The sequence below is a fragment of the Chrysochloris asiatica genome, unplaced genomic scaffold (genome assembly GCF_000296735.1).
Source record: "Chrysochloris asiatica unplaced genomic scaffold, ChrAsi1.0 scaffold00020, whole genome shotgun sequence".
Classification (NCBI taxonomy): Eukaryota; Metazoa; Chordata; class Mammalia; order Afrosoricida; family Chrysochloridae; genus Chrysochloris; species Chrysochloris asiatica.
In genome coordinates, this window is record NW_006408538.1 from 24,128,249 (window position 1) to 24,138,298 (window position 10,050).

The 10,050-nt window shown below is 42.0% G+C and overlaps 1 pseudogene; it reads right to left on the bottom strand.

The window, feature by feature from the left end:
- Nucleotides 1-4,915: 4,915 nt before the first annotated feature.
- The window catches only part of LOC102842054, a 27,801-nt pseudogene continuing 22,666 nt past the window's right edge, over nucleotides 4,916-10,050 (bottom strand).

The window sequence follows — 10,050 nt, forward strand, 5'->3', positions numbered from 1 at the left end:
TTTTTTTTTTTTTTTTTGGATGGGGGGGTGGGGATAGGTTTTTATGATTCAGTTGTAATTGTTATCAGGACTAAGGGTGATGATCACAACTATAAATGTAAAAGAGGTAGAACTAAAAGGGGGAGCAGTTATTCCGCCACTTCAAAAACAGAGGACCCTAGAACCATCAGGAGGCAAAAGCATGAGAGGAGCGAGGGATCCTAACCAGAAAAGTGGCAACAACAGAGATGGTGGCAGAGGTGATGGCATAGAGAAACAGAGCAGCAGAGGACTATAGACCCAGGGACTGAGAAAGGCAGTGTGCCTGCAGGCAGGAGGCTGGCTTGTAAAATATGCCCTTTGGACATTTAAACGAATATATATTTTCACTGTTGTATACATACATCAAAAAGAATAAAGGGTAATAGAGGTAAATACTGTCAACTGATGGTACATGGAGGGGACTGTGAGCACTGCAATGCTTATTGAATGTGAAACTGATGATCTGCTCTGTAAACCTTCACTCATTTCACAATAAAAGATTAAAAAAACAAAGATTGACTCAAGACTCACCCTATGCTAATCCTGTCTCCTTAAAACAACAAAGACAGCCATTTCCCAAATGGGATGATAACGACAGGCACACACCCAAACCAGTCCCATAACCATGGGATCCATCCCAACTCAGGGCAACCCAACAGGACACAGAGTAGCAATGCCCCCCAGCGTTTCCAATGCTGCAGGTCTTCATGGAAGTAACAACTGTCTCTGGCTGAGTGGCTGGTGGGTTCTAACAGCCAACCTTTCAGTTAGCAGCTGAGCATGCTTACCTACTACACCACCTGGGCCCCTTACCACAAACATATTTTGAGGGGTCACAACTTAATTCCAAACACAGACCATTAGAATCTTGGAAGTGAGGATTATCTATCTCCTAGACCCAGAAACTGCATTCTGACTTTGGTCAGTCAGAATCCCCCTAGACCTGGACCCTTGTAGGACACTCACTAGCTAGTATCCTCTTGATTGTCCATCCCCCTCCACTATGTAGCTAAAACATAGTGAGGGATGGAACTGTGGTTACCATTGGTGCCCTTAGGAACAACCCCCAATGATGTCACCAAGACAGACTTCTCTAAGCACACCTCTTTGGTGCAGAAGGGGTCACTGGGGTGACAGCTGCCGGAGGAACATTGGCCATCTAGCTCTGTACAGTTTTATGATCAGAGTTTGTCCCCTGGGTGGGAGAGAAACAGCCATGAGATGTCCCATCATCAGAAATAGCAGAAGTGGCTGCTTGGGTGTAAGGGCTGTTGTCGTTGTTAAGTACCGTGGAGTTGATTCCGACTCATAGTGGCCCAGTACAGGGTTTCCGAGGCTGCAAATCTTTACAGGAGCAGAAGCCTCATCTTTCTCCCACGGAACAGCTGGAAGTTTCGAACTGCTGACCTTGCGGTTAGTAGCGTGATTCGTAACCACTACGCTACCAGAGGCTTAATTGTAACTCAGTTTTCTTACCTGTGAAATTGGTTCATGATTGGGGCATAAATTATGGAGGTACCACCTGATACTTCCCCACTTTATGAGACATCTCTGAATTCAACCACTCCCTTTGTTTCTGAGAATACCAGGTCCCCCGACATGTCCAGTCCCCTCATTTTTGCTAGAAGGAACGTGAAATCCTGATAGGAAAACTGCTTAGTTGTCCAAGGTCCTTTCCTCTAGAGGTGACTGAGAAGTCACTCTTAGTCTCCGGTTGTTTCTCTTGCAGCTTCACAAAGCAAACACCTGGGCCCGTTCAGGGACTCCATAGGCTTCAGCTTTTATCTTTAGAGACACTGAAGAGGTCTTGTTGTTGTTATGTGCCGTGGAGTCGGTTCTGACTCATAGCCACCCTGTACAGGGTTTCCAAGGCCGTGAATCTTTACAGGAGCAGAAGCCTCATCTTTCTCCCACGGAACAGCTGGTAGTTTCGAACTGCTGACCTTGCGGGTCGCAGCCTTATTTGTAACCACTACGCTACCAGAGCTCCTTTGAAGAGGTCTAAAGAGAGTGAAAATGCACACAGGAGAGAACTACCAGGGGTCATGGTGACTCATAGTGACCCCCGTATAGGATTTCAGAGAGTGGCTGCGGGTTTTGAACTGCTGGCCTTGAGTCTATCACTCCAGTGCTTACCCTACAGTGCCACACCAGGACTCCAACTTCTAAGATCCACTTTTATCTGGGGGGTGGGAAGGCTGACTCCCGAGGAGTCTGTTCTCCTTCTTTGAGGATGATTCCGCCCAGCACTGGTCCCACCTGCTTGCTGCAGGACAAATGCAAACAGAACACAATAATAATAGTTACGATCCTGATCCTTTTCCCACCACTCATCTGTCGGTCGGTTTGTTGCACTGTGGTGGCTTTTGTGTTGCTGTGCTGCTGAAAGCTATGCCACCGATATTTTGATGCCGGCAGTTTCACCCATTGTGACTCGTGCTTTATTGACTACGTAAAGACTTTCTACTATGTGGCTCATGATAAGCTATAGACAACATTGCAGAAAATAAGTATTCCGGAACACTTAATTGTGCTCATGAGGAACCTGAATATAGACAGGAGGCTGTTGTTCAAACAGGATAAGGGGACACTTGGTGGTTTAAAATCAGGAAAGGTGTGCACCAGGGTTGTGTTCTATCACCATATTTATTCAATCTGTATGTTGAGCAAATAATCCAAGAAGCTGGATTATATGAAGAAGAACTTGGCATCAGGATTGAAGGAAGACTCATTAACAACCTGTGATATGCAGATAATATGACCTTGCTTTCTGAAAGTGAAGAGGACCTGAAATACTTACTGATGAAGATCAAAGACCACAGGCTTTGGTATGGGTTGTCCCTTAATGTAAAAACAAAACTAAACATAACAACAACAACAACAACAAAACAAAATCCTCACCACTGAACCAATAAATAGCATCATGTTAACAAAAGGTTGACGCTGTCAAAGACATTTTGCTTGGATCCACCATCAACACTCATGGAAGCAGCAATCAAGAAATTGCAGGATGTATTACATTAGACAATTCTGCTGCACAAGACCTCTTTAAAGTGTTCAAGATCAAAGATGTCAGTTTTAGGTCTAAGGTGCACCTTACCCAAGCCATGGTATTTTCAATAACCTCATATGCGTGTGAAAGTTGGACAGTGAATAAGAAAGACCATAGAAGAATGAATGCATTTGAATTATGGTAGAAGAATATTAAAGGTACCATGGGCTGCCAGAAGAACAAACAGATCTGTGTTGGAAGAAGTACAACCAGAATGTTCCTTAGAAGCCAAGATGGCCAGACTTGGTCTCTCATACTTCGGACATGTTCTCAGGAGGGACTAGTCCCTGGAGAAGGACACCATTGCTAGGTAAACTGGAGGGTGTGAGAAAAAGAGGGAGACCCCCAACGAGATGGACTGGCACAGTGACAAGAGCAATGGATTCAAGTGTAACAATTGTAAGGTTGGCGCAGGACTGGGAGATGTTTTGTTGCTATGGGTCAGAACCGACTCACCAGCACCTAACAACAACAACAACAGCAGCAGCAGCATTCTATGTACCCTGAGGAAGCCTGGTGGTGCAGTGTTTTAGCTTGGCTGCAAAATGAAAGGTGGAGGTTCAAACCCACCAGATTTTCCAAAGGAACAAAGACCTGTCAAACTGCTTCTGTAAAGATTAAGCCTATGAAACCCTGTGGGGTAGTTATATTCTGTCTGATAAAGTTCCTATGAGTCAAAATCAACTCCTGGGCACATAACAACAACTATGTGCCCTGCACTATTTTAACAACTTTACAAATATCAGTTCTTTCAATCCTCAAACCAAAGCTCTGAGGTACATGCTCTGATTAACATGTATTTTTCTCAGCTGAGGAAATGGAAACTCTGAATAATCATGTTAAATACTCGAGGCCACAACTAGCAAATATGTTGTTGTTGTTGTTAAGTGCCGTCGAGTCGGTTCTGACCCATAGCGACCCTGTACAGGGTTTCCGAGGCTGTAAATCTTCACGGGAGCAGAACGCCTCATCTTTCTCCCACAGAGCAGCTGGTAGTTTCGAACTGCTGAACTTACAGTTTGCAGCCCGATTCGTAACCACTACGCTACCAGAGCTCCTTTATATCAGAGCAAGTATAGAAGCAGAGATAAAAGCCCTGGTCCAGAGATGGCTCTTACCTACTCCAGGATACCTCCTCTGAAAGTTTAAAGTGAACCCAAAGGTCAAAGGAGATCATGTTGAGGGTGTTTCAGATTTGGAGCAAGAATCGTTTTCCTTTCAGAGAAAGGCTAGATTCTCTCTCTCTTATTATTGGTTCACTTTGATTCAACAAATATTCATCAGCCCTCAAGAGAAGTACCACAAAGGTGATTGTTGATAAGTGCCATCGAGTTGGTTCATCACCAAAAAGAACATTCAAAATCCATCTTGAAATACAAGGCTGTCTGTGATAGGATACTATCCATATGCCTACAAGGAAAACCAGTTAATACCACTATTACTCAAATTTATGTGCCAACCACTAGCGCCAGTGATGATGAAATTGAAGAATTCTACCAACTTCTTCAGTCTGAAATTGATCAAACATGCAATCGAGATATATTGATAATTACTGGTAACTGCAATGCAAAGGTTGGATACAAAGAGGACACAACGGTCATTGGAAAATACGACCTTGATGATAGAAATGATGCTGGAAATCACATGATAGAATTTTGCAAGACCAATGACTTCTTCATTGCAAATACTTTTTTTTTTTTTAAGCAGGTACAAAACCTTTATTATTATATTATCATATATAAGTCTGAAAATAATCTCTTTCCAATGAAAAATCATATTAGAGTGAGCTGCAAAAATCTATATTTTTGGACAATTGTTTCAATACACTATCTCTGGGGAGTCTCAGCCACCAGAAACAGTCTGGTCTCTGAACTTCATTGGTCGCACTACTAGACAGTCTCCATCTTCCACAGAATAAAACTGTAATGCCTGCTAGTTATTTTCTAGTTCAATTTCCCTGCCAGGCATTTTGGGACTTTCGTAGGACAATAGAAGTTCTGACACAGAAACTTTTAGAAGATGTGATAGCAACCTTTCATCTTTTGAATTTTCATGGCATCTGGAAAATGCTTCTCTATGACTATTAAACTAAATTACATTCAGCTTTAGGGGTTGATTCTTGAGCATAAATGTTGGTTGTGTTTTGAGTTCCTCATTTTCACGTGCACCATATTTAAGACAGAGTAACTGATATCTGGAGTCCTGGTGTGGCGCTAATGTGTCAGACTGCAAAGTCGTTTGAACTACAAGGTCAGTGGTTCAAGTTCTCCAGCTGCTCCTTGGAAACCCTCTACAGGGTCGCTATGGATTGGAATCGACTCAATAGCACTTAACAACAACAACAACAACTGGTATCTAGGATGACCTGCAATAACATCTTCACTTGGTCTGCTTGGTCTGGATTCTGGTGTGCACCCACCTTTTTCCATTCATTTCTAAAAGCTGTCTGGGAGTCAAGCTCCACACCTCTTCTCCAGGGGAAAGTGACATTTGTTCAGTGTTTTCAGCTGACCAGTTTTGGTGATGATGAGTCGGCGAGTCATCTTGACTTCTTTGTTTCCATCAGTCAGGGTTTTCATATGCAGGACAAAGAGTGAAACGTCTGTAATGTCTCTCCTTCATTGATGAAAGGCCATTGGTATACCTGGTTGTCATTTTCTACAAGGTATTGCAAGGGAGGAAACACTGATGTCTTACACCCAATGCCAGCATAGGTATAGGAAAATATGTGGAAGAAATTCCAGTGCCAGAGAGGAACAGTTTGTTCTAATCTTTGTTGTTTTATAATAGAGTCAAAACCAATCATTTCCACAGATTTATTTCCAATTGTAATAATTTGCTGTCTTCTATTTTCTTCTAGTCCATCGTCTAACACAGAGCATTTTTTAATTGCAGTAAGAAAGTCTACTCCAAAATTAACCCTGTTAGGATGGATAAAGGATCCTCGTGGTGGGTGCCTGGACTGACAATACTCAGTCTCATCATGCTTTCTCCTGTCAAGTTTGTCCCATTCAACTCTTAACCAGAGTCCTACTATAGGATGGGCAACGCCAGGAAAAAGCACTGTTGAATGTTCTTCATTAACTTCAATTCTTCCACCAATAATATCTAATGTAAAAGTGTCAGTCATTATAAATCCAGAATCCAAAATATGAGGCAATCTGCTGTGGCTAAGCCAAGAAGTTTGAAGAATAACCCCTATCGTTTCGCAAATACCTTTTTAAAACAATATCAAAGACAACTATCCACAAGGACCTCATGAGATGGAATAGATACACAAAAGTCAAACTGACTACATCTGTGGAAAGAGATGGTAGAAAAGCTCCATTTCATCAGCCTAAACAAGTCCAGAGGAAGACTATAAAATAGACGATCAATTGCTCGTATGCAAGTTCAGACCGAACCTGAAGAAAATTAAAACAAGTCCAGGAGAGCCAAAATATGACCTTGAACATATCCCACCTAAATTTAGAGATCATCTCAAGAACAGATTTGATGAATTAGACATAAATGACCAAAGACCAGAAGAGTTGTGGGATGACATCAAGAACATCATACAGGAATAAAGCAAGAGGTCATTAAGAAGATAAGAATGAAGGAAAAGATCAAAATGGATGTCAGAAGAGATTCTGAAACTTGCTCTCCAGCATACAGATGCTAAAACAAATGGAAAAAATGAGGCGGTAAAAGAGCTGAACAGGAAATGTCAGAGGGCTTCTCGAGAAGACTAAGACAGATTATCAATTGTTAGGTGCCAGGGTGTCGGTACCAACTCATAGTGACCATATGCGTGACAGAATGGAACACTACCCTGTCCTGCGCCAACGTCACAACTGTTGCTACTCTTGATCCCATCGTTGCTGCCACCGTGCCAATCCGTCTCATTGGAGGTTTTCCTCTTTTGGGCTCACTCTCCACTTTACCAAGCATGATGTCCTTCTCCAGGGACTAGTCCCTCCTGATAACATGTAAGAGAGACGAAGTCTGGCCATCCTGGCTTCTAAGGGGTATTCTGGCTGTACTTCATCCAACACAGATTTGTTTGTTCTTCTGGTACTTTTGATATTCTCCTCCACCATCATAACTTAAATGCATCAATTCTTCTAGGGTTTTCCTTATTCATTGTCCAACTTTCACATGCATATGAGGTTACTGAAAATACCATAATTTGTGTCATTTTATAATGATATGTGCAAAGACCTGGAGTTAGACAACCAAAAGGGAAGAACGCGATCAGCATTTCTCAAGCTGAAAGAACTGAAGAAAAAATTCAAGTCTCGACTTATAACATTGAAGGATTCTATGGACTCCTGGTGTGGCAATGTAGAGTCAGCATTGGACTACAAACCATAAGGTCAGTGGTTCAAATCCACCACCTGCTCCTCGAAAACCTTAAACAGGGTCGCTATGAGTTGAAACCAACTCGGTGGCACTTAACAACAAGAACAATGGGCAAAAAATTGAATGATGCAGAAAGCATCAAAAGAAGATGGACCCTTCACACACAGAGTGGACGGAGATGGGCAACTTCGACATTGGATACCCAAATGGGGGGCGGGGGGACTACAAAGGCAAGAAGTGACTGGCTTACAAGCCTTCAAGAGGGAACCTGATGCCAGGGAGCATGGAGGAACTCAATCTGTCTGGGCGGAGCTGATGAAAGGAAATACAGACAGGTAACTTGTGATACTGTAGTGAATAATGCTTATCAGGACGGATTGTAAGGGTTGGAAATGCAAAGGTAGACATTTTGTAACAAGGAAGGGAGTGGTTAATTCTCCAGGCTAGGAGCGGAGGTCTCTGGGACCATCAACGGAGAAGAGCTGAGAGCGGGACCCTACCCAGAGAAACAGAGATGCCTGAGATAGAGACAGAGATGACGAAGTGGAGTGATGAAGCGGCTGGGGACTTTGGACCCAGAGAGGGAAAGGGACTGTGGGCTGAAAAATGGGGGGCGGGGGAGGGGGAAGTGTAGGGAGTGGGTTTCTAGGATATACCCTTTGGTTGGTTGATGATGCATGGAGGTGATTGGAACCATGGCAATGAGATGATATACAATGAAATGAATGTGAGACTAAGGTTCTCCCATGTAAACTATCATATAATTCACAATAAAACATTAAAAAAAAAGAAGATGGAAAGACTGAACAGAACCATTGTGCCAAAAAGAAATGGATGATAATCAAACGTTTCAAGAGATAGCATATGATCAAGAGCCAATGGTTCTGAAGGAAGAAGTCCAAGGTGTGCTGAAGGCCTTGAAAAAGAACAAGGCTCTGGAAACTGATGGAATACAAATTGAAATCTTTCAAAAACTGGAGAAGCACTGGAGGCACTCATTCATCTATGCCAAGAAATTTGAAAGACAGCTACCTGGCCATGTGACTGGAAAAGAGGCATGTTAATTAATGCTCATTGCAAAGAGGGGTGACCCAATGGAATGCAGAAATCATTGGATAATATCATTAACATCACATATAAGTAAATTTTTGCTATAGATAATTTAAAAACAGCTGCAACAGTACATTGACAAGGAACTGCCAGAGGTTCAAGACAGATTCAAATGAGGATGTGGAATGAGGGATATTATTGCTAATGTCAGATAGATCTTGACTGAAAGCAGAGAATGCTAGAAAATAAAGATGTCTACCTGGGCTTTATTGACTAAGTAAAGGCTTTTGATTGTGTGGATCCTGACAAGCTATGGACAACATTGTAGAGAATGAGTATTCCAGAACACTTAATTGTACTCCTGAGGAACCTGTACACAGACCAAGAGGCAATTGTTAGAACAGAACAAGGGTGCACTGAATGGCTTAAAATTAGGGAAGATAAGTAACACCTTATTTGCTCTGCATACAGATTGAATAGGCATGGTGTATTTTCTCACCATACCTATTCAATCTGTATGCTGAGCAAATAATCCGAAAAGCTGGATTATATGAAGAAGAGCATGGCATCAGGATTGAAGGAAGACTCATTAACAGCCTGTGATATGCAGATGATATATTCTTTCTTGCTAAAAGTGAAGAGGATTCAAATAGTTACTGATGAAGATCAGAGCCTTCAATATGGGTTGCACCTTAATATAAAGAAAACAAAAATATTCACCAACAGATCAGAAAATAACATCCATATAAATGTAGAAAAGAGTGAAGTTGTCAAAGACTTCATTTTGCTTGGATCAACCATCAACACTCATGGAAGCAGCACTCAAAAAATCAAAACAACGTATTACATTAGGCAAATCTGCTGCCCAAGACCTCTTTAAAATGTTCAAGAGCAAACCATCAATTTGAGGACTAAGGTGTGCCTGACTCAAGCCATATGAATGTGAAAGCTGGTCAGAGAATAAGGAAGATCATAGAAGAATTGATGCATTTGAGTTATGGTGTTGGAGGAGAATATTCAAAGTACCATGGACTGCCAGCAGAACAAACAAATCTGTGTTGAGAGAAGTACAACCAGAATGCTCCTTAGAAACCAGGATGGCTAGACTTCATCTCTCATACTTTGGGCCTATTATCAGGAGGGACCGGTTCCTAGAGAAGGACATCATGTTTGACAGAGTGAATGGTGAGCAAAACAGAGGAAGCCCTCCAATGAGCACCAGTAATGGGCTCAAGCTTAGCAATGATTATGCCGTAGGCACAAGAATGAACAGTGTTTCATTCTGTCGTGCATAAAGTTACTAAGAGTAGGTAACAACTCAATAACACCTGACAACAGCTCTTTAATATTGCCATTTTATAGTTTGAGGCTCAAAAAAAGTCAGGGAATGATCCAAATTCTCTGGTCTTGTTAAAATTTACTCATTCTTCAAGGGTTAGCTCAACTGTCCAGTCTATCATCTTATGGATTGAATTGTGATTCTCTGTGGAAGTAATTACCCTTAATGTTCTGATCTGGTGCAATTATCCTTTGTGTTGCAAACCATCCCCTCTATCATGTTAATGAAGCAGGATTAGAAGCCATTA